The sequence below is a fragment of the Paroedura picta genome, chromosome 7 (genome assembly GCF_049243985.1).
Source record: "Paroedura picta isolate Pp20150507F chromosome 7, Ppicta_v3.0, whole genome shotgun sequence".
NCBI lineage: Eukaryota > Metazoa > Chordata > Lepidosauria > Squamata > Gekkonidae > Paroedura > Paroedura picta.
The window spans coordinates 25,716,459-25,742,317 of NC_135375.1; the positions used below are offsets into that span (position 1 = coordinate 25,716,459).

Below are 25,859 nucleotides of genomic sequence, written 5' to 3' on the forward strand. Positions count from 1 at the left end.
ACCAAGAGTGGTAACATTATAAACAAGGCGAAAAAAATCCAGTGGAACCTACAGCAGCCTATTGGTTGAGAGGACAACCTGCTCCACCAATTGCCAACTAAAGGATGAAAAGAAAGAAAGAAAAAAGAAAAATGAACACCGTTATTCGTTGATTGAATATAACACTGGACCGAAGACTTTCTGCATCTCAAAATGAACAGTCCGGTGGCACCTAAAAGACTGGCAACCTTTATTTCAGTATGAGCTTTCGTGAATCTCAACTCAGTCCTTCTGATCTATGAAGATTACAAGAGGACAGGAGGAGAGGCAGAGAGATGCAAATTCCCTCCTGAATCTCTGCAAGTGTAAATATCCTTATGAGAGAGGAGTTGAGGTAGAAATCCTGCCCAAGCTCTTTGATAAGCTTCCCTTCTCCTTTTCTTAGAATGGCAGGTGGGTTGCCCCAAGGCAGAAAGGAAGAAACCTTGTTAATCAAGCTCTCTTACTGATTATTAACAAAAAAAAGTTATTTTGTTTTCCAGATTACTTTCCTAGCTTGTAGCAGTGTGCATGCACAGCAGTGGTATACATACATGGTGGTGGTGTACACAAAGGCCGTAACCTGCTTTTGTCGCTTCGGGTGTTTCCAGCTCTAGGCGTGGCTGAGAACCACATGGAAATTCAGGGTCACTTTTGAAACATGTGTTCATTAAGTAGCCTGCTTAGCTTAAATATTGGCTGTGCATGTGCCAGAATTTCCTTTACATTCTGAGCTGGAGAAGAATTTGTGGGGTGGGTGGTGAGAAGTAATGTTTAATTGCAATTAGGTGAATACTATCAATTGGGTAAGCTTCATCTTTTAGCTGAAATGGAATCTCCTGATATAATGGAACATGTTAGAACTCAAGGTTCTGCCTCAGAACTAGAGGCCAACTAGGGGACCTCTGGCTAATTGGGTGTGAGATTATTCAAGTTGCCTGTGACAAAAACAGTGCGCTGCATACTGGAGCTTTAGAGAGGAGCTTAACTGTTTGAGGGAGAAGAAATCCTTTTAAAGAGAAAGTTGCATGGCTAGAACACAGTAAGTATAATATGCTTTTGGTTTCCCGAACTCTTTTAATATGTCATCTTCCTAGGATGGCAATGTGGAGCAGATACTAATGCACTTTGAAGCATTCTGTACAGAGCTTAATTTTTGTGCTCAGTTAGAACATTTCAGTACTGAAGGCTGAAATCAAGATTCTTATGATTAGCTCATTGATTTGTCTTACAAGAGTGACTTCCTTTTAGGAGCAAGACAATATTTTTTTTAAAAAAGGACTGATACAAGTTCTTTTAGAAAATGTTATATAGTGTGTTGCATATTCAGTATGGTACGTTGTTGATTATTGTAATGGTTTATCTCATTGTGCAGAGAGAGCAGGCAGTTACTAGCACTTTATCTTTGTTTATTGAATTGGATAGATCCAGACCAACACGTCCCCTGCTACCTTCCCTGTCCTGCAACTAGGCACGTACAATCGGTTCAGTAAACCTGAAAAAAATACAGGGAAAAAGTATTGCCAGTATTTTCTATCCCAAATACAGATTGTATAATCTGTATTCCGAACCAATATATTCAATGCTAGCCCCCCCCCAATATTGGGGAATACCAACTATTTTTGGCCCTTTTATACCCTATGGGGCCATTAAAGTCAATGACAGATCTAGCCTTATTCAGTAGTCTGGTGGGTGTAGAGTTTGAGGTAGAAGCACACAATTTACAGCATAATGGCTAGAGCCTCTCCTCAAAAGAATCTCCAAGTTTCAAAAAGAGTGCAACAAAGGGTCCAATTCTATGGGCACCCAAAGAAGGTGCCCCCCATCCTTCATTGTTTCAGTGGCAGAACTAGTGCCACCATGGCAGTCCCATACCCAATAGGCCCAAGTTCACATCTGAGAATTTCTGGAGTAGAATCTAAGGGGGAGGGGCATTTCTGTAGGGATAGCTACTTTCCCTTTAATATATCTGAATCTTAAAAATACCGGGGGGGGCGGGGTTTCCATGCACAAGCCTCCCTGCAACAGCCCCAAATGTTCAGGAGTGGCATTTTTTTTTTGCTGTTGCAGGAGGCATTGGGATAGAAGAACATTGTGCTACAGTGGCACATGGTGGAATCCTTGCACCTCCCAACATCAGTCTGAATCCGGGATATTATCACATTTATATCCTGCTTGTCCTCCATGGAGTTCAAAGCAGTATACATAATGGTTATCTGTTACTTTATTAAAGCCCATACGGGATCGAGGCCATCAGACGATATGTAAGATGAAAAGGAAATCATTCTGTTTGTTGGTAAAACTACAGTATTCATGAAGGGTTCGGGCAGAATAAAAACAGGAACATACATTATTTCATGGGGGGAGGGGCTTGGTGGACGACCCTTCTAGTGGTAATACAAAATAAGCATCTCCTGAAGCCAGAGACTGAATCATTTGCCAGTCCTTATTGATATGATAATAGCAATACAAAATATTGTGCTTATTTGTGCTTATTTGCGATATTGGATCGCAAAAATATTTTTTCCATGATTATATGCGTATTGAAGTTCTGCCTAAGACCAGGCGTTCATGTTGATTCTCGTGAGAGGAAAAGTTAAGGTAGGCTTAAGATTTCTTTTGAACCTTTCCCCCCTGAAATTCTCCAGCTCTGAATGTTAATTAGATTCACTTCATGTCCAACATACTCCATGCCAAAGGTAGTCGCTTCTTAGGCATGATCAGAAATGCTTTAATATTAAACAGCTTACCCCCAATAAAACTACTCTATGACTGTTCACCCAACCAAGAAGCCTTTTGTTAAGTGACCGTTGTCTCTGCAGCTGTGATTGTGATAAGACAGTAGGTGTTAGTCCTTCATTTGTGCAGAAGAGGGAGGACAGTTGAATTTCCAAATGGCTCTCCATCATGGCTTGGGATGGATGCAAAGCAGATGAAACCCAGCTGTAATGTTAAGGGAGTGAGATTGCCACGTATGTACATGCTGCACCATCAGCATGCATGCAATGTAAGGACCTGGGAGAGGGGCCTTAGACCAGCTTTGTCCAGACATCCATTGAGAGTGTGAATAGAGCCCATTCCAGTTTGAACAGAGCAGATCATTCCCAGAACTCACTGCAATCCAGAGCCCTGAAAGTGAACAATGCTCCTATTGATTATGTCAGAATATTTGCCTTAATATTGCCATCAACAAGAGGGATTATTAATCAAACAAGGGATTACATCACTGCATTCCGTGCCCAAGCTCTACGGATGTTCATTACAAGCCCATCATTCTAGCATAATGCAATCATTCCCCCACTCCTATAAAAAGGGCAGCAGCTCCTTATCAGACAATTATTTATTTATTATTATTTATTAATCCAGTCAAGAAATAACCAACAGTTATGTGTTCTGCTTTCAAAGAAAATCTAGTGTGATTCTGAATACTTTACAAATGAATCAAATTTGGAGGAACATTAAAAATACCAAATATACTTTTGCTTCCATGGCTTTTTCGGCGATTGAGTTGATGGCTTAAGTTAAAACTAGAGATTGGCAGTGTTGTAATAATTGCAGCCTTGCAGAAAAGCCACAGAAATTGCATAAGCAAATCAATGCAGGGGTATACCTGAGAACAACTGAGGGGGGGCTGCTGCTCGACCTGGGGGGATTTATGCTGTTGGGGCTACCACAGGATTCCAGCTAATCTCCCAAGCTATTTAACATCTACATGAAACTATTAGGAGAAAACATCCAGGGATTTGGAATGAGCTGCTACCAATATGCGGATGAACTCTGTTTCTCCTTAACAGCTTAGCTAGCTGGGTCTGTGGAAGTCATGAATAGATGCTTGGAGAAAGTAACAGAATGGATGATAGCGAGTAAACTGAAGATTCAGGTGCTGCTGATTAGTATAAAGGTTTCTCTAGGATGGCAGAGTCAGCCAGCCCTGAAGGGGGTTGCACTTGAAGAAGTGGGTTCATAGCTTGGGGGTATTACTAGACCCTGGCCTTCTGTTGGAGGGTTCAGGACTTCTCTGTGGCACATAGCTCCTTTTATCAGCTTTGGCTGATTAACCAGCCAAAAGCATGATCTGGGCACAGTGATCCATGCTCCAATCACATCCAAGTTAGATTACTGCAGTGTGCTCTACATGGCTTTGAAAATTTCCTAGAAAGTAGTCCAAAAAACAGTGTCCATAGTACTGTTGGCTACAGGGACCTAATCCTCGTGTGCTGAAAGATCTGCAGTGTTTCCAGACATAATTCAAAGTGCTGGGGTATTTTAACGTTTAAGGCCCTAAACAGCTTGGATCCAGGATACCCGAAGGACTATAAGAATAAGAATAATATTTCATCATAATAATTTGATTCTTTTAGCCCTCCCTTCCCTTGTCAGCTCGGGGTGGGTAACTTCAAGATCCCGAGTAGAAAACATTTTTGCTCAGGCTTTAATAAGGCAATTTATCTGAACGGCTTTTTAATGGTCTGCTTCTGTTTTATTGACAGTTTTTATTTATGCTGTTTACATCCAGTGACTTGCTTTTTACTGGCTTGATTCTGGAGTAGGAGGTGACCTAGAACTATTCTGAACAAAAGTGTGGCCATCTTGCCCGTTGCGCTGAAACGAGAAGCTTTCGCCCCAAATGGTTTAGTCCTTTCTGATAAAATTGTCCAGCTCCGCACAACTTGCCTATCGGCATGTAGAACATGACTGTAATGTGCCAGCACATTATTTCTCAGGCAGACCTCAGGGGTCAGGGTTAATCAAACAGTTCCGTACTCCTCATCCCGCAGGCAGTCCATTCTCCTGTGCAGAGTCTTTGCTCTACCAGCACAAGAACAGGCTAGGGGCCCTAGTACCAGTCTCTATTCCATGAAGAGTTCTGATTTTCCCCTCCTCCGTTTAACTTGTGAAGCTGTGCTTTGCTCTCCCTCTCCCATCCAGATATATTCTTACATCTTGTTCCAGTTCAAAGCATAGTTGAGGGACAGCTGTATCTTGGACAGAGGCAGTGGAAGGATTAGAAAAGCTATATGACCAAAGCTTTGTGTTTAAATTGGAGCCTGTGTCATTGACGGAAAGAAACTTTCCTTCTTCGCCCTTTGAAGTACTGGATGTATGTTCTTTCGTTACACTTACCTCACCCTGATTTGTTAAAAACAAATATGGGAAAATTGCACTAAGATGGCTGATCACAAATGCTTCCTTTTTTTGACACAGTTCTTCAACCCGCCCTGAGCAACACAGAAGGACAGGCTAAAAATACAATGTTATTATAATATTTTTTTCACCGCCCATTGGAAGATACATCCCAAGTCTTCTTGTATTTCTTTTAGCATGTTTTAAGATGTAACTAACATGACATTCAATTGTCTGGAAATCTAGAACAGTAGATGTTAGTTTTTTGCATAACTAGTTGCTATCTGGCAGCTAAAGACCTTCCCCCCCTCCCTTTTTTTTAACTCGTATATATGTCTGTTTTGGGTTGTTGTTGTTGTTGTTGTTGTTTTACCTTAAAGTAAAACATACTTGTTGGAGACCAGTTTTCTAAAACGTGACTCAAGAGGGGGCCTAGAGGCCCCTGGGAGTCCACCACAGTACTCCAGTGGTCTACAACTCCTCTCATAAGAATAGAAAGTGAGTTCTTTTTCTGTGCTTAGGGAGGAAAACTGTTTTTTCCTAGAGTTTCCTAGAAAATCACCAATATATCTTCTGGAATTGCTTCTGTTGGAGGTATTCATGCCGTACTGTGTTCAGTCCTTCACTAAAAACCTGCTGTTTGGATCTTATGGGGACGTTCCCTAGGAAAAAAATGCAGTGAATTTCTCCCTCTGTTGGTCTGTTGATTGTTGAGTTTGAATGACTCTGTTTAACGCACTATCCATTTGCCTAAAGGATATAACCTTTCTTTTTGTTTACCACAACATTAGTGCTTTCTATTTTGATCACTTGATCCCTCTCTCTCTCTCTCTCTCTCTCTCTCTCTCTCTCTCTCTCTCTCTCTCTCTCTCTCTCTCTCTCTCTCTCTCTCTCTCTCTCTTTCCCTCCCTTTCCCCCCCCTCGACTTTTCCAAGGGTAATTAAGGAACCTCAGAAGTAAATCCAAGACATGCCTAAATAACTTGGCGGGCAACTCCAATACCGAGCTTCTTAGCATAGAGGTCATGATGTCTTGACAGAAAACAAAAAAAAAAACTTATGTAAGTTATTAAACTTTATATATAAAACTACTTTTCAGTTTTGAAGCCTGTGTGTCACTCTTCATTTTTATAAGCAACACTATCAACAAAACCAGTTGTATCTAACAATAAAGCAGGTGCTAGGCCACCCCTCCCCTCCCCTGGGCAGGCCAGCCAAGGCCTCCTCTCCGCCATCCCCAAAAGGCCCACCGAGGCCTCTGCAAGCCTTGGAGGGCCTTTTCAGGGCATGCGGGGGTGTTGGGGGGGACTCTGTTCCTCCGCAAACCACCCTGGGCAGCCCTGGCAAGGGCATGGCCAGAGCTGTTTGGGGCAGCAGGAACGCTGGCAGGGGCTCCCACCGCCCCCGGCCGCAATCCCTCGCCTGCCACCCTCCTTCCCAGCTCCAGCTGCCGGCCTACCTTACTGGTGGCTGGCACTTCTTCCATATGGAAGAAGAAGTTCCATATGGAAGAAGTTGGAGGGGGAAGTGGCCAGGGACGGGACATCCTTCCTGATTGGCCATTCATTAGATGGACAGCCAGTCAGGGGTTGGGACAACTGGGACAGCCTACCTGATTGGTGGTTTGGCAATGCGTCCCAACTCCTCCCAGCACCCTCTTACCATTTGATTTAGAGGGTCAGGTTACTATGAGTTAATTTTCCCACAAATTTTAGAAACTCTTTCCCACACCTTTAGAAACTAGCTCTCCATTTGCAGCCAAATCAATCAATCAATACACAGGTTTCCTTTCATATTGAGCACTAAAAGGCTGTGTTTCCTGATATATACTGTTTGTTCTCTAAAGCTCAGACAGCATTTGCGAATCATACTTGATAAAAATCCCTAAAGCAATGATTCCCAACATGGCAGCCATGAGCACCATGGTGCCCACTGAGTATTTCAGAAACAGAGTGGGGTTATTGGCTGCCCTCTTTCAAATGAAATGGTTTTTCATGGATCCGACGGGAGCTGCAGCCACTGGAGGGTCAGGACTGCAGTGAACTCATTTCCTTAGTCACTTCATTTCCATTTAAAAAACAATTTCTAGTCTCTTTTTCTGTCCCTCTTTCTTTTTATTTCTCTGTCTCCGCCTCCTGTGGCAGCCATTTTGGAGTGGTGCTCAGCAGCCCTTCTCAAAATTCCAAAGGTGCCCACATGCAGAAGGGGTCGGAGATCCCTGACATGATGGATTGTTCCTTTGGAGCAGAAGGGATTGGGTCTTGGGCATATCTCTAGAAATTGCTTGTGTTGTCAGGATTCACAGAATCTAAAGGGGGGGGGGATAGTGGATTGGCTTTAAAAAATATCTTTGTCAAGGGCTATACAATCTCTCAAGTCAGTAAAACATGCTGACATCTCTCTCTGGAGACCTTTGAAAACTTGATATGCCATATGACAGATTTTAAACAAAAAAAATGATTTAAAGCTCTGGAAAGAAGAAAGGGAGATGGCATGAATGATAGTTGGACCAAGAGGTTTCTCAATCAAAACAATGAAACTAAGGAACTTCACTGTAAGGTTAATTTTCTGAGGCATACACTTTAGTGCAGCCTTTCTCAACTTTTTTTTTACACTTGAGAAACCCCTGAAACATTCTTCAGGCTTTGAAAACCCCCAGAAGTGGTGAGATTGTGCAGAATATGGTTGGGAAGCAAAGCTGTAGACATGCCCACCCGGGGCCCCTCCAGGCCTTTTATTGGCCATTTTGGAAGCGGTGGGTTTGGAAGTTGACATGATCATATATACTTGTTTCAACCAATAAATGTTTAGCAAATTTTTAAAAATATTAACAATTTATTACTTTAGTTCCATTCAGGAACCCCCCCCCCCCAGGCTTTCATGAAACACTGGTTGAGAAAGCCTGCTTTAGTGTTATAAAACAGGACAGGGCTCAATCTGGGGTTCAGACTTGCAAAAACTATTAGCACTATTTGCTAGACTAGATCCGCCAAAGCAGGTGCAGACATCAGTTCAGAACAACAGACTGTAGCTGTAGGCAAACTGTTTGTACTGCACCATTCTTCTGCTTATTGCCAAGGGGCCATTTATAATTGTGTGTATTAGTTAGCTGTGCATGCTGACATTGTTCAGGAAGGAGATGCCACAGTAACTGAAGCTAGATTCAGAGGCATGGCTGGACTGAAACGTATAAGCAACTAGCAAGGGGTCCGGCATTCCCTTCTGCTAAGCGACGAACTTCCTTTTGCCAGAGCAAGGTTCCTGAGTTAACAGAAGACAGTAATTTGACCCAACCTTATGCACTCACTGTTTGCTTAATAGTTCACATTGCAGTGTTATTTAAGTGCACCATGTCTGACCTTATTCCAGCTTTCGCTTTCCCCCCAAATACTTAACCTTGAGCTTCTGTCGCATTCTTCCACCCCTAATTGTGCTCTTGATTATCACTTTGAAGTCTGTCATGTTAAAAGTGATAATCAGGGCCACAATTAGTGGTGGCAGATTCAACTCTTCGAGTTGTGCATGTGAAGCTAAGTTGCAGAAAATAGAAACCATTTGTAAATGGGCAGGTTTCTGCCAATGCTGTAAAGTGGAGGCATCTTCCCTTACACACTTCCACAGGTTTCCTTGGATTAGCTATCGATGCCAGCTGTCATGCTCGGGGCGGTTAACATAATAACATTTTAAAGAAAACTGAGCTAATACAAGCAGAAGTAAAGGCTACAGGATCTCTTGGTCTGCAACGTGTCTCTTAAAAATGTCTTTTAGAACAGTGGTCCCCAACCTTTTTATCACTGGGGACCGGTCAATGCGTGACAATTTTACTGAGGCCCGGGGGGGGGTAGTCTTTTGCCGAGGGATGTCGCTGCCACCGCCTGAGTCCCTGCTCCACTTGCTTTCCCGCCGGCACCACTGACTTCCTGCCGCCCGCTGGGGGGCACTGCCAGCAGCAGCTGTGCAATGCCATGCCAAGGGGGAGCCCCAGCCATGACAGCCGCCGGAGAGCACCAAAGGTGAGCTGGTGGCAGAGTGGCAGGGCAGCCCCCGAGGCAGCAGCCGGGGAAGAGGACGAGGAGGAACCGCGGCCCGGTACTGACTGATCTACGGACCGGTCCCGGTCCCTGTACCGGGGGTTGGGGACCACTGTTTTAGAAAGTAGCATGACCAAGCGGTTATCAGAGGGTGGTTTCTCAGGAGCAAGGAGGCATTTATGCAGCCACATCATTGTGGCTTGTAGTAAAGTGAATATGGCTTACTGCTAGAATAAATATTCCACGCTAGTTTTTCTTTTTAAAGGGGGCCTTTTCAGAATGGCGTTAAAAGTACCCTCTGCAAGAGTGTATGCCTGGTTTAAAAGTCTCCTCTGAAATAGTACACGGATATTTATATTTAGATCAGCATATTCACTCCTTTAAAAAATTGCTAATTCATTGCAATTTATTGCCTGCCAATTAATTCCCTCTTTAATTAGAATAACGTATCTCAGTTCAACCCCCAGCGCTTGCTGCCACTTGCTTTTCTAAGTAATTACTGTTTGATTAAGCACGAGGCAGCGTTAGCAAGCTCAGCTGGCTGGCTAGTGATACGGAGCTTTCTGCAAAATGTCTGCAGGCAACAAGTACTCCGCCAGCCGACAGACTGTAGCTGTGGCAGATCAAGCAACGAAAATCAGTATATTAGCTGGGGTTTGAAATCTTTTGAAGGAGAAGAAACTTTTTTTGAAAAATGAAAATTTAGAGCTGTAAGATCACACTGACTTCCTATCACGGCACATTGGCATCTTCAGACAGGTTTTCAAGCAATTCCATAGACCAGCAACAGTAGCTCATTCTGAATTCCTAACCTGGCAAATGTATATTTGTGTTGATGGTAGTACTTCGTTTCTAGAACAAACGGTGGTGGTGGTGGTGGTGGTAGATATTTGGGGATTTTTCTCCTTTAGGGTTTGTGTGTGTGTGCATGGCAGTGCTATCTCTGTTAGGTTCCAGAGGGGCTGAGATTGGGGGTTATATAGTTTTCTAAGATCTCAAGTGTATGTCTTGTCTGGACTTTGCTTCATGCAGCATTCTTGAGCAGAACATTTCTATTTGACAGGCAGACAGGAGGTCTTTCTATTCACAAAGCGGTATTTCACTTTACACCAAGGAATAGTTGTTTTTCAGGACTTCTAATCTGAGGAGCCGGGTTTGAGTCTGCACTCCCCCACTTTCAATCAGCTGGGTGACCTTGGGCTTGCCACAGCACCAAGAAAACTGCTCTGACCGAGCAGGAATATCAGGGCTCTCTCAGCCTCACCCACCTCACAGGGTGTTTGTTGTGGGGAGAGGAAAGCGAAGGCGAATGTAAGCCAATTTGATACTCCTTTGGGTAGAGAAAAGTGTCATATAAGAACCTTCTTCTTCTTCTTCTTCTTCTTCTTCTTCTTCTTCTTCTTCTTCTTCTTCTTCTTCTTCTTCTTCTTCTTCTTCTTCTTCTTCAGATCGCAGTTCAGTACAATGATTTTAAAGATGTGAACCATATACAGTCAGTTTGGAGCTTCATCTAGGAGATTTGTCACCAAAACACTCAACGTTTCTCTGTAACCCATATATTAGACCAACAGATATATGTAGTTACCATAACTCATAGTTAGGCTCCTACACACAGAGAGACCAGTGGACATCTATGCATGTATTCTTGTGAGCTCAGACTCTCTCCCCAGTATTTGATCTCCCCACCGGAAAGCACTTCCACAGTGCAAAACAGTTATCACCTTTGACAGTGCTAATCTCTTGCATTTGGGGGGGAGGGATGCTAGGGGACTGAATTCAACCCCATCGTATCACAGAAGGAGTTCTGGAGCCTAAAAATCCGGCTTTCTGTCTCTTCAGAACAATGATCTGTTCTGTCAGTGATGACAGTAACTGTAGTTATTTAGAAAAGGTTTTTAGTTTCATAAACCCAATAAGATAGAAAGCGGTAAACAGCAGAGCAAACTTAAATAGGATTGGGAAGCCTAGAAATAAATACTGATTTAATAGAGGCCAATTTTGACATATCTGTGATATGCTAGCTGAGAGGGGGGCCAGGTAAGTTGTTTGAGGGTGGGAAGTGCTCCAGAATCATGGCTGAGAAGACCCTGCCTTATGCCACTACATAAGGCAGCCTTTGAAACTGGACTTTTCGTTTCAGGAATTGTTAGCTTTAATGTATAACATTCCCCAGTGTGTGCTTAGATCAGGATCCTCGCTTCCAATGAGAGAGAGCTTTTGACCCATGGGCTGAACAGGGGTGTGTGGGAGATTGGAACTCTTATTGACCGCCATCTGGTTAATGTATTAAGGGGCGTTTTAAGGGTTTTTATTGTGTTTTATTGGACTGTTGTAATCCGCTGTGAGACTTTTTGAGAGTAGCAGTATAGAAATGTGAAAATAATAAATAAAATCAAACTAATACTTGAATTGAGGTCTACAAGCACAGCAGTGCCTTTTTCTAATGCAGATTTCAGAACTTGAATTCATATGGCAACTTTATTGTTCATCTTTAAGATAGCGGCGCTTTTTACACCCATCTCATCTGATACACTTTGAGCCAATAAAATTATCCCCCCAGTGATCTGTAATCAATACAGCTGCAATGTGCAAAGTTCATTTTGGGCAAATGCAGTTCAGTTTTACAGGTTTGAACCTACAAAGAAGAACAAAGTGGACTAAGCTACATGTGGTTTAATGCAGACAATTCTATGCTCACAAGTACATACATGCAATTTTTTTTAAAGCCCACTAGCATAAGAAAAATAGATTATTTACAAGTGGGAATCTGCAAAGACTTGCAGGAGGTATCTCATTTCCTCCTCTCCCAGTATTTCCTCTTTCACTTTCCGGAAATGCCCATAGTCTTTCCCCTGCTCCTGCTTCCTTTTCTTTTTCTCCAAGTGGGTGCTGGAGATCTCCTAGGTGCAGTCTGCACGGAGCTTTTATTCCAATCCCAGGTCGATTCAGTCCCTGCTATCTCCATTTTGATTTTGTCCAATTTAAATTTTCCCTCTGCAACAAGCAAGATTGATCCGGAGTGACCCTACCTTTATCCTGCAATATCCTAGAGTGGATATAACCCTCAATATTTGAAGAATTGGATTGAGAAAGCATGAGAAAGCATGCCTGCTTCGAATTTGTTTCTGAACTCCATGGTAGAGAAGCCCTGATTGGCCAGGGTGTCAGTTCCTGGTTTCTAGGCCTTAAAGGGGAAGCCCTAACTTTTCTCAGCAGAAGCTCTAGAAGCCTAAAATTCTCTCAGTAGAGATTTGCCTCTTGGTTTTTTTCTTCTACCTTTGCTGTCTCCAATCGTCCCCCTTCCTCGTTCAAGAAGAGAAAGAAAGAGGCTCCTGCTGCGCCTGGCTCCCCCTCCCCTTCTGAGCTTCCCTAACCATGTGCAGGACACTTTTTTGTTTCAATGTGTGTGGGGGGGGGGGGAGACCCGAGTTCAAATGGATCTGGATTCAGCAGGATCCACAATGGAATAAACAAAGTAAGTGCAGACTCTGCCCTGGAATCACAACAGATCTCCCAACCACAGAGACCAGTTTCCCTTAGGGCTGAGGGAAATCTCAGACTGAGGTTGGGAAATCCCTGGAGTTTTGAGAGCAGAACCTCGGAAAGACGTGGTCTGGGGAGGGCAGCAATCTCAGCAAGGGTATAATGCCTCCAAAGCAGCCATTTTCTTCAGGAGGACTGATCTCTGCCATCTGGAGAATAGTTGTAATTCTGGGTAAGCTCCAGCTCCCACCAAGAGGTTGGCCACATAAGGTGTCTTTTAGCTGGTTAAATGTTAAAGTGTCGTGTACTTTTGTGTCAGTCTCATCCGTGAAGATGTGTTGTTGTTTTTTTAATGGCAACTTGTAAAACATCCTAAGGCTTGGTCAAAGAGGTTGAGAAGAATAAACCACCCAAAATGTGAGTTGTAGTTGACCAAGGGACTTACTGGTCTCTGTACTCAGTTCCTTCTGGCGAATGACTTCTAGAATTAGTGCTTAATGAAAGCTTGGAAATCCTAGGCACTAATTAACAAAATACAGTGGAAGTTTAAACTGCTAATAGCCATGACATCCCTAAAGTGTAGCGGTGCAGAACACTAACACCATGTAACTGTTCTGTATTGTCTCCTACTTTAACGGGGCAACTGTGCCCATTCTTTTCCAGCTTTGCTACCCCGCTGTGTATGGAAATTGGGTTCATTACTCAGTGCTTGTTTTCTGCCTTTTGATAACAATGCGTCTTCTAGCAAGTGCAACATCTCACATTACCCAGTGTGGGGAGATGCAGACAAGGAGCGGGGTAGGGGTAGGGGGTGGGGGGGGGGCAGAGCATCAAATGTGTTGAAGGTTAATTTCCAAAAACATTTCTTCTGTCAAAATGAAATATTAAAAAGGCCTGCCGCAGCCTTCACATGCAGAGGAGCCAAATTAAATGTTGGGAGTAGGTTCTGTGCCTACAACTGTGCCCCGTCTGCCCCCCCCCCCCAATACTGTTCACTCTGCACAGAGCCATTAGTTACGTTCTGCCCCTCCGTGAAGTAAGAAATAGAAACCCGGTTCTTGAACCCGTGTCAGTATGGGGAACGCGTCAGTACAGACCGGTATCTCCATACCTATGTGAGCCTGTGGCCAATATTATATTATTATTATATATATATATAAGGTTTAAATTATTAATACTTATAAAATTGATAAAAATAATGAAGACTCAGAGGACTTGTCACTGATGAAAGAATCTCACTGAAAACGGATATTACCTGGATTCAATTTTGACAGAAGTCCTACAGAATAAAGAGATAAGGAGAACTACAAAAAAGGACACTTTTCTTTCTTTTATGAATATATTTATTGCATTGCCATTGGATAGGTCTGTTTCTCTCTGTTTGGTTTAATTATTAGACCGTCCTTATACTCAAGCGTTCAAGTATACAGCTTTTGTTAGCCTAACCCAAGATGGAGCTCTCCTCCCAGCAAGAGTGCTAGAATACAACATAACATGAGGAACAGGGGTGGTTGGGGGGTATCTTGTACAGCTCCATGTAGGTGCTCCAGAGGTGCCATACATACCAACAGCGTTTCTTCTCTTGTTCCCTTCTGGTTTTTATGCTGAGAAATACTGTGATTTTAGCAGAGACATCTGTCAGAATCTGCGGCTGGCTATACCACATCATCAAAAATGACAAAGGCCAGATAAAACCCCTGAATTTTTAGTGTCTCTTGCTTTAGCAATTTGTTTCTTTGTGGTAGACGTCTGTCTAGTTCCTGCATTTCAGCTGAAAAACAGCCAGGCCTATATTAGGAAGTCTATAATGAAATATTTGAGTGTCTGCCTGCCAAGTAGGCAAGCTTTTCTTCTTTCTTTGGTAGAAGCATAACACTCTCTAAATTCCCAGATCCTGCATTCTATGCGTGAGTGTGTGCGTGTGTGCATGTAGTTAATATGGATTGGTGTTCAGATACATCTCTTGGCAGAATTTTAGTGTACCTGTGGTACTACTCCACACCAATGGAGTATTTTCTTTTTTACAGAAAATCAAAGCAACCAGTGGCGCAGTGGCTAGCCTCCCCCCTCCCCCCTTGTTTTTGCTACAGTTGAGCGGGAAGCAGAAAAGGGCAGGTGGTTGTGGGGACTCCAAAGCAAACATTACAATTTCACATAATCATTCATCTCAGACAAAAGAGGGGGGAAGCCGCTTGCAAAGCAGTCTTCCAAGTAGGTTAATCTTCTTCTAAAATAATGTCATGTTAACTTCCCATTAGACTGTTGCCCATGTTGACTATGAGGACAAATGCAGAAAGGTGTTGGTAACCTTAAGTATTATTCAGAGTGATTTCTTACAGCTAGTGGCTTGGTCCTTCCTTCTGGGGCATCAAAACAGTTGTGCTCCATCCTCCGTGTGACAACCCTTCAAGTACCTGAAGATGGCTATCATATCACCTCTTAGGCATCTTCTCTCCAGGCTAGACAGACCAACATAAACAGAAGTTGTAGTGCCTAAAAAAGAAGAGCCCTGCTGGATCAGACTAGTGCCTGTCTAGTCCAGCACCTCATCTCACACATTCACCAACCAGCTCCTCTACAGGGTCAGCAACAAGGCACAGAGACCAAAGCCTTCCCATGATGTTACTTCCTGGCAATGGTATCCAGAGGTTTTCTACCACTGAATGTGGAAGTTCCCTTTAGTCACCATGGCTAATAGCCACCGATGGACCTATCTTCCATGAACCTGTTTAATCTCCTTTTAACGTTGCCTGTGCCTGTGGCCATCAGTACATCCATTTTTTAGTTGCTGTGTAAAGAAGTATTCCCTTTTGTCCATCCTGAATCTACTGTCCATTCGCTTCATTGGATGCTTTTGAGTTTTATTATTCTGGAAGTAGGAGAGAAGTTGCCTTCGTCCAGAAACTAACTGAAGTACGTAGTGATTTATTTTATTTATTCCTTCAATTTTTAGACCACCCTCCTGGCAGGCCAGCTCATAAGATCCAAGCTCTGCCTGCCAAAATGCATCTTTTAGAAGTTCTTTGAGGCAACCTATGCATTTTTATGTATGGATGATCAGCCATTGGAACCGCATTTGGCAGAATCTTTTGTGCCTCTTAAATGTTGAGAGGTTGGGTCCAAACTACTATGCTTTTAACCTTTGGAGAATTTTGCACGCAATTATGCAAGCCTAGTTTTGTCACGGAAAAGGAGACATCGCTAGGCCTGGCTTGAGTCTGTGATGTGCTCATTTTCAAATACTTGTCACACGTTACATTTTCAAGGGGATATTTGTTTTAAGACGAGGATGCAAGTAATTTTCAGATCTATTTGTGGAAGAATGATTGGGGCAAAGTGCATCCCCAGGAAATATTGCATTCTTCCCTAAATGGCTTTACTCCTCTTAGTTCCTTTTATGAACCTGAGATCTTCCATTCAGATTAGTACTTGATTTTTCCATAGCAACTCTTGCAGGGGAGAGGAAAGGGAAGGCGAATGTAAGCCGCTTTGAGACTCCTTCAGGTAGAGAAAAGCGGCATGTAAGAACCAACTCTTCTTCTTCATATATCAGTTCTCTGTCTTCCTTCAGTGTCTTGAAGTTGTTCTGTAACACTCTTGTTTACATAAGAATAGCTGAAGTTGTTCTGCAACACTCTTGTTTACATAAGAATAGCTGATTTTGGTTCATATATAATATTTATTTGGGACCAGCTGGCTGGGTGGAAGGTTCTCTCTGTGATCCTTCCAGACCATCACTAGGTCATAGAGGAATGGTATATAATATGCATGCAAGCATGAAGTGCAGTAATTCCAGACATTCTCAGAAATTTGTTCATATCTGGGGATGCTTAAGAGGCATTGAATAGAGAAAATGGCACCTGGGCTACACATATGAAGATTGACCCAAAGTTACTGCATGCATAGCCACGAATGCGCATCCTCACGCACATTTTGTAGAGCGGTGAAACATCCGTATTAAAGGAAGTAATAAATACGGTGCAGAAAAATGTGTTTTCAGAGCAGAGAATAACTTCTTTAGGGTGGCAAAAGTTTTTCCCCTTACCTACTCAAAATTGCCTACTTATATCTAACAATCATCCTAAAGATTAGGTCCGAGGAAGGCATCAGTGCAAATGGCGGCAGCGTGCAACGCCATATTGGTGCTCCCATAGCGACAAACCATTTCGTGGGAATAAAATGAATAAAAGGGCACACTGCAGTTGCTCTTGGTTTCCCCAGTTGCGCTAGTCCAGCTCCGTCCTCTTGGTTCCTTGATTCGAACGTTCTTTCCCTAGGAAGACTTAAATCTGTCGCTGCTTCCCGTGGTCTCTTTTAAAACAAGTTTGTGGGTATGGCAGCAGACTTCTGTAAACACATCTGAAGCAGCAATGTCTTTCTCTTCAGTCTCCCTCTTTTATATAAAAGCAGAAATGGTGGAGGTTAAGTAGGCTGGGCGACCGGAAGTAATTACTAAGGCTAGTGGCATTTTTTTTGCAGTTTAATAAAGGCAGAGGCTAATTATTCAGTTTTTATTTAAGTGAAATGGTGCCAAAAAGGGAGGCTCCTGCAGAGCAGCTGTACTCCTTCAGTGTTACCCTAATTTACCACAGACACAACTGTCACAAACAGAACTTTTAAACTTGATATATAGCCATGAAAGTAAAGGGAGGGGGGGGAGGGCTTTTGTCTGGAGTGCATGCAGAAGAACCCCTTTATACAAATCAGCCGGCAGATGATGGACAATGATGAAAATTTGATTCTTTGAAGTTGTAATGGTCATTGAAATGTGTGAAATTCTGGCATTGAAAAGAGGGCAGCTAGCAAGGCTCTGAATCTTGGGTGGCTGCTGGAAGCTTGCTGGGAGGTTTTCTGCATTTTGACATCGACTCCCCCCCCCCCCCCCCATTGCTTGTTCCCGGCTTCCTTTATTTAGAAGAGGAGGATAAAGTTAAACAGTAGATAGTTGCTCTCGGGGGTTCTGCACAAATTCTTGAGGGTATAATTGCGTGATATGTCATAGTGCAGATCTGCAAAGAAAAAACTCTGGTGCTCAGATGTCTATGAATAACCTAGTGGAAGGAGTGTGGGCTTTTATTCCTTCCTGTTTTACTCCTTGGATTATTAGCTGGCCATTTTGTAGGTTTAAATGTTTCCATTACCAGTTCCTTCCATAACAGGATGGTTGAAATGACTGTGCTCAGAGATGGGACTCTGAGCAATGGAACCTTCATGGATTAAAAAAAGCCAGGAAGAAAACCAACAATTTTGTTATTAATACACCGTTTCCTCCCCTTTGGGGGAGAGATGACAAAGGGGGCGGAGGATAAAAGTCTAAATGTTACCGGCCAAATATTTCTGCTGTTATGTTTTAGGATTTTTTCTTTCTTTGCAAAAGCTAAATGAAACCTGCCCTCCTTGTTTGTTTTTTCTCCTCCAAAACTTTTGCCACTGTATTACACAGAGCTGGAAATGATACTTTGCCATGCCGGAAAGAATTCTAGTCCATTCTGTATGTAAACGCTGCCAGTAGATCTGTTAACAGTCTAAAAAACAAAAAACAACCCCCCACCCCACACACAAACACACATATTTTGAAGATATCTGTATAAGCATCTTTCCCATTTTGAAAAACCTGCACAGGTACTATCTTGCATTTATTTGAACATGAATGAGGGCTGTGAGCTAGAAATCAGGAAGCATGACATTGCTTAAAAAGAGGAGAGAGTAGACTTTAAAGAACAGAAAAGCACACACACAAAAAAAATAAAACCCCGTCTCGCCAATATCTTTGTTTCAAAGAGTTGGTTCACAGGTAGTTTTCACTGAGAATTTGAACTCAGAACAAAGCCCTGGAGACACAGTACAGAGTTGGACTTAGTTCTTTTCAAGTATTTATATTGTTTTTAATGGCATCTTGAAGCGGGAGCTTTAGCCCATTGAAATGTCGCCAAAAAGACAGGTTCCTCTGTCGGGCTGAAGCCGTGTGGATGAAACGATCACAATAGAGTGTTATAATGCATTTTCAAAGTGTGAGAAATCAGTTTGTCTAGACGGAGAGTGCGCCTACAGGGAATAGGAATTTTAGAGCTTCTGTGCTCTTTAGGTGTCAAGTATGTGAGAGAAGCCAAGCTTTTTTCTTTCTTTTTTTAAATCTATATCTTTGGCAACAGCTCAGCTATGCTACAGTACCTTGCATGTCTGCCGCTAGCAAAAAAGAAAATCTGAAACAACCTAGCATTTTTTGTTTCGGGACAACTTGGGCTTCCCGATGCAGAAATTCATTGTCCTAACCAACCGTCTGTTCAGTTGCCAGCTTTAAACTGGGAGGAGGGAGTGGTGGGAGAAGATATCAATAAACAATTGCTGTATTCCCAGAAGGCATGGAAACTTTGCCTGTAATGAAGCAAAAGTACAATCAGCTAGCAGCAACATGTACCTATTTTAAATTATTAAAGCAGGCCCTTTTCCCCTTCTTCCTCTACAAATAAGGGTTATCAGAGGATGAGGGTCTGCCAGGCTACTGGTATAAAGGTTTAGTTTTTAGTTTCAGTCAATCAGATACTGAGTTTCTGTGCTCTGACTTGATCTTCATGAGAAATAACTTACAAATATTACAGATCTCCCAAGGATACCTTAGCGGCTGGGCACTAAATATAAAATAACTGCAATGTGTGTTAATCATCCCTCAGTGGAATGATGGAGGACATGACACCCCTAAGAGATATTATACATACATGCATGCAGAGAGAGAGAGAGAGAGAGAGAGAGAGAGAGAGAGAGATTAATTTCTATTAGTAAATAGAATACCTTCTTGCTGAAATGTTGCTTTAAGTAGAAAGGTCTTCTTCTTGTGACCAACCTTTCTACAAAGCTGACAATTTAGAGTTGGGCTGGTGTGGAAGAACCAAGAGGCTTTCCGCACTAGGACCAATTTTGCTGAATGTTTGCAGTATGAAGAAACGCTATATTTAATAGTGGAATTTCGTCATTCTGCATACCTTTAATTCTAGTGGAATATTGAAATCCCAGTAGTGTTGTATTTATTCCCCACATGTTTCCGGTCTTGCTGGAATCGCAACAAAGGAAGCGATATTTTTCCATGCTTCTTCCTGCCCCTGGCCGTCAATCAAACAGAACAGCCAATGAACCGTTGTGTTCGTGCTCCCGAAAAGTCCCTTTCCCTTTAAGAACTGTTTTTTAAAAAGCCGAAAACACCAGTAGCAACGAATATGTGTTCATTCGTAGCAACGCATATGTGTTCATTCATTGTCTCATAAAGACCTTTTTTGCTGGCGTAGGAGTTGGTGCTTAATCGTTTACACGCTCTTCAAGTAAAAAAAAAAATCCCCCCCCCCATGGGCGCGATTTGTGGCCAAAATTACGGGCAGTGTCGAGCAGTGGGCTGTATTGTGCTTGGGAACTTTAAAGACACTTGCAGTAGGGAGCTTTGTTTTACTCTTAAGCACTTCTGTGGACAGACTTTAGCCGGAGAAGCCTCGCTCATTCGTTGCTTTCCCCGGTCTAAGGGGGGAAAAATGGCGATCGCTTCTCCAGGGGCGAGAGCGGGGGAGGGACATTCTTTCTACCGCTACATTGAGAATGCACATGTCTTTTGCTGATGTGTCGCAGCTTGTTCTCAGAAGTGTAGCGGGCTTTTTTAGGGGGAAACCACTTTTCCCGATTTCCCGAAAAGCACTACAACGAAGCTGTACAGATTGTGTACGACATCATGCGGAACATTGAATTAGTAGCGTTTACCGAAGGTAAGACTTCTGCTACATTTAAGTCATGTGGAATGGCCCCAAGTTTGAATCCTCACTCTGCCATGGAAGCTCCAATTATCACGCAGCCAAAAAAAAAAAAAATCAGTATTTCCGGTTTCCAAATACAATGCGCATGCGAGGCCCTGCTTCCCTCTCCCCTCCTCCCACAGTAAGAAGCTTGCCGGGCTGCAAGCTTGCGGCCTGGGAAGTTTCTTACTGCGGGGGGGGGCGGGGAGAGGGAGACGCGGCCCAGTGCCAGGGCCTTCACGGCCCGGCACCAGGCCGCAGCCCGGTGGTTGGGGACCACCGTTTTAGATAACCCCCGGATTTCAAGTGCACGATTCCAATAAGGGTGGAGGAATGTAAAACTCGAGAATGACCCAAACCAAACTGAATAGAAATCTAGTTGCAAGCCTGGCAAACAAAAAATGTGAGAATCTGCAGCAATCTAGAGAATCTAGCAATGTAAAACCCAAGAATCTAAATCAGGGTAAAACCTGAGAATCTCCCACAAACAAGCAACTCTGATGTGAAACTGCCTACACAAAGAGTACAACTTTGCAAAGTCAACAAAACAGCGTAACCTAACTAAAATCAAACTGGAAAGGCAATATTAAGCCCAGGAAGGTATAGACACTCTGGAAGAGGGGGAAGAAAAGACAAACGGTCCTGAGAGCCTTCAAACACTGTCTCCTGGTATTCCCAGCTAATTCCAGATATTTCCAGGATTTCTTGGGACCTATTTACCAGTATCCCAGAAAATCCCGGAGACCATCAGGAACATACATTAGGCTCAGTTGTATCTGAGCACATATCCCTAGCCTGCACCTACGGATCCCGCAAGTGCAACAGAGTCAAATATGACCAACCTGCTCAGCTCTAGTTGTGCCATCAGGGGAAGCAATTGAGTGGGGAAAGGAGTGTTCCACGTAATCCGGTCTCAAGGATCCTTGTGATTCAGGTTGCCACCCAATTGAACATTTGCAAAGGAAACTGGAGGAGCCGTGAGGCATTTCTGAAATGTTCACATAGGAATAAATGGAAGAAGAAGCATGAGAAGAAGAACTGAAGACTTTGAACAAATGCTGAGAGAGAAAAGGGATTGTGCAATCGCTTGCTTAGAGATGGGCAAATCAGGAAAGGAACAGTTGGCTTGGCAGAGGCCTGTGTTTTGGGACACTGCAGCTCACCATATCCATGAACCTAGTTGGAGTCCAGTAACACCTTTAAGACCAACAGAGTCTTATGCAAAGAAGGTGTAAGTCTTCGTGTGCACCCATACTTCCTCAAACACAACAAAATGAGGATTTATCAGTCCACACATATAGGCAGAGGATGAGCAATAAATCAGCATACAGTGCAATGAAAATGTTTAACGGATTCAAGGGCAATACAGGATCAACAAGCAAAGTTTGTAATGAAAACTATCTTGCCTGCTTTCACATGTAGGCCTTTTCCCTCTGGCTATCACTGACGGGGCCACCCAAAGGGAATGCGGGGAAGTCGTCACTGTCCATGGGTCTTAACTGCCACCTGCTATCATTATTGCTATCATTGTTGCCATCATAGGGCCAGCAGGAGCCAGGCCCTAGCCGACTGTTGTGCTGGGGTGAGATTTAAAGTCATGTCTTCTGATTGCCCACTGAGCCAGCGGGCAGTTCAAGAATGCTGCCTCCCCAGATGGCGCAGTTCTCGCACCCGTTATTCATAGAATCATAGAATCATAGAGTTGGAAGGGGCCATACAGGCCATCTAGTCCAACCCCCTGCTCAACGCCGGATCAGCCCTAAGCATCCTAAAGCATCCAAGAAAAGTGTGTATCCAACCTTTGCTTGAAGACTGCCAGTGAGGGGGGGCTCACCACCTCCTTAGGCAGCCTATTCCACTGCTGAACTGTTCTTGGCACGTGTGGCCCCAGCACTCTGCTCCCCGTAATGCTGACGCTTTTCTATTTTTGATTTGTTTATATTTTCGATTTTCATTAAGAGAACAATGTAGGCATGTGCTGTCCTGCATGACAGAAACTTCTCTGCAAGGAAACATTGTTTCTGTGGACCACATGGACCTGCTACTGGACCTGCTGGTTGACCACATGGACCTGCTACTTACCACGCGGTGGCCTGAGTAAAGGAAGGAGCTGTGGTCTCGTGCTGGCTCCTGGCTTGCTCAGTGGTTTGGAGAGCACACCCAAGGGGTCGTTTGGCCTTCACTGCGCACTGATTGGTGTCTTTCTCGCATGTCTCCTGGGGAGGTGGTGTTGTCAGACAACAAAGGGATTGACTAACACTGGTGTGGTTTCCACTGACTCTGTAGGAATGTTGGCATGGTGACTTTTCCTCCGGTTCTTATATTGCCCTGTTGAGTGCTGCCATGAGCACGTAAGATCCTAGTTGCCTCTGACGCAGCAGCCGTCCGGCATAGGAGAACCAGAACATTGTGATGCCTATATGTGAAACGAAGTCTTGGGAAGAGACAAATAAAATTTTGGGGAAAAAATATCTTCGACGGTGTTTAAAATCCAGGAACGAAAACAGTAGGAACGATGCACACAAGAGGGGAAAACGTAGTTTACATCACATATATTCCAGTCATGCCATGCGAACTTGATGCACAGTTCACTTAAATCTGTCAAGAGTTCTGCATATTTATTTCCCCTTAATAGTTCCTTCCTTGGTTTCCGCCTTAGTTTGTTTCTTTGCGTGTTGGATAGTTTATTTCTGAGACATGTCTTGGGAGAACATTGAGGGTTTGGGGGGGGGAGCTGTCAGTGAAAGGTTAAGATTTCTCCACTTTCCTTGCCTCAACCCCGAGGCTACGCTTGTGTGAAAGCGGATATATCGCCATTTAGTTTCTGTAAACAGACAAGCCGGGGCAGTCGAGCCTCTCCTCCTTCTTACTTCAGGTGAAAGGCATTGTGCAAAGAACAATTGGTTGCCCAAACAACCTCTCCAGGATTCCTCCTCCCTTCTTAGCAATCAGATGCCAATCTGTCAGAGAGAGAGAGAGAGCGAGCATGGTGTTACGTGTTGCAAGAGTTTTGAGTAATAGCTGGTGTGTCTTCGTATTTTGACTGCAGCACTATTCAAAATAAACACGACTCGGGCTCAGAGAAAACATTTATGATTAAATTGTTAAAATATTTTGACAGTTTGCTTTAGATAGTCTGAGCGCCACTTTGACGTGTTGTAATTTCCTGTGGGTTCCTCTCTCTCCCCCCCCCCCCCTTAGTTCTAAACAGAAGACAAACAGTTCACACTTGGCAGTTGTGACTGATCCCTCCAAGTTTATTTTATAAAGCAAAGCAAAATAAAATAAAATAAAATTGGGGGGGGGGGATGAAGAAATGTCCCAATTGTCTGGTGAGAATCCAAAGAGCTTTTAAGCTCTGCGACAGAGGAGCTGCTAAGATTGGTAGCTTGAGGCTTATTTAAAACAAAAACCAAAAAAAAACCCACACAGCCCAGTGTGCTATTTAAGCATGTTTGCCTCCTCCAATTTAAGTCATGTCATCACTGGTTTGGATTAGTTTTGTCTGCCTGGAGTTGGGCCTGCTGCAGATCAACTTTGTTCCTGGAGAGAGGCAAAGGAAGGGAGTCCAAACCTCTCCCGTTGGCACTGAATGTATTAAGAATCTAAGTCGGTGGCAGCTCCATGTTGCTTTTGCAAGCTTTTTGCGGCAGCTTCTGAAAAACGATGTGGCTTGTGATATGCCCTTTCATCGACAGGCACTGGAGGACTAGGGCAGCAGGAAAAGCTGTGCTGAATTGCTGGGAGGGTTTCCAGAAAGTCATTCCTTTTGCAGCCCTTCAAGTCCCAAGGGTTTGAGGTGGAGCAAGCCCATTCTTTATCCAGAACGTTTATGCGTAAAACGGGAGAACAGACAGATCTGAAAGAAGACTGAATAGAGAATGGGTGGAAGGGATTCCAGAAACAGCCTTCTCAGTGGTTAAAATCATTGAAGGGATCTCTGGAGTCATCTAGTCCACCCCCACCCCCCTGAACAATGCAGGAACTCACAACTACCTGCCTACCCACATTGACCCCAGTTTCATGCCCAAGTGATCCCTCCACCAAAAACCTCCAGAATCTAGCCTGGTCTGGAGGGAATTCACCTCCCCTCTCATGCTGGCGATCAGCAGTTCCCTGAGTATGCAAGGAAGGGCCACAAGAGACAAACACTGGCACATCCTTCCCTGCCTACCCACTCACAATCTGCCTAAAAAGTTGAGAAAGGCTGTGTTAGACCATGTTAGGGTAAAATCCATGTTCCAGATTAGTAGCTCAGAGATCACTGCACTCACTCTTTTATGTGTCTGTGTGTCTAAAAAACAAAATATTTAACAGTGATGGCCCATGATAAATACCTCCAAGAACCAGCACAGTGCAGAAGACTACTTTCAAACCCATCCCTGCAACCCTTTATCTGCTGGACAGTTCTGCAGAACCTGCAAGATGGAGCACTTCCACCAGGCAGGTTGAGTCTGGGTTGTGGGAGATCGATGGTCCCTCCTTAGCATCTAGGGGAGGTAGCCCCCCTTTCCCAAGGCGGACTGGCAGTGGGGTGGGGTATTGGACTGGGGGGGGGGAAAGGGAATCAGATAGTACCAATGTTTTACTGGAGGTGGGGTTATTGTGAATTGGCACAGACTGGCTTGGCCCAGGAGTGGAGATCAATAAATATAAAAATAAATAATTTTTCTTTAAAATGATGGTTGGGATTCAGGCAGGACTAAAGAGGGCCACATTGGTGTGTATTGTTTTGAGGATTCTAAAAGTTGTAACAATACCTAACATTTCTTCCAGTTTATATGCTTCATTTCCATGTGCAAGAAGAGTAGGTTTTATACCCCACTTTTCTCTGCTTCAAGAAATCTCAAAGCAGCTTAAAATTGCCTTCTCTTCCTCTCCAAGTCAGCTGGTGGGCTTGAGAGAGTTCTGAGAGAACTGTGCCTGACCCAAAGTCACCCAGCTGGCTTCATGAGGAGGAATCTCCAGCCGATTTAGATTACTTGACAGTTTCCAAATATGTTAACTTGATTAAACTATGTTCCAACGGCAGAACTGCAAGATGTTATGGAAGGATCCAACTGGCTGAAAGATTTTGTAGCTGTTAGAATGCATTGACTCCTTGCTTTGTTGTTTACTGTGGTGTTCAACATTTTATGAATTCACGGTAATGTTTCTCTCTTCCTTGATAAAGGATGTGGTCAGCCTCCCATCCCATTGAAAGCCGCAAATCCTTTTGGAAAGAAGGGACTGTAAAATTACCATCACCGTTGTGAAATTTTTCTGTCATGTGATTAAACTTAATGGATAGCCATATTTGGTTAGACTGAGGCCTGGCTTTTGTGCCAGGCTGTATCTGTCCTTGTATACGAGATGGAAAGTCTAGGGACTTCGTGTTTCTATGTGCCCTGGTATTTAGTATTGCTATCGTGTTTTTTGATGTCCAAGATCAG

At 43.5% G+C, this 25,859-nt stretch overlaps 1 protein-coding gene across 1 annotated transcript in view; it reads left to right on the top strand.

Moving 5' to 3' along the window:
• NDUFS4 (NADH:ubiquinone oxidoreductase subunit S4) overlaps positions 1-25,859 on the top strand; it is a 55,362-nt gene that overhangs the window by 20,982 nt on the left and 8,521 nt on the right. The gene's annotated exons all lie outside the window — the stretch shown is intronic.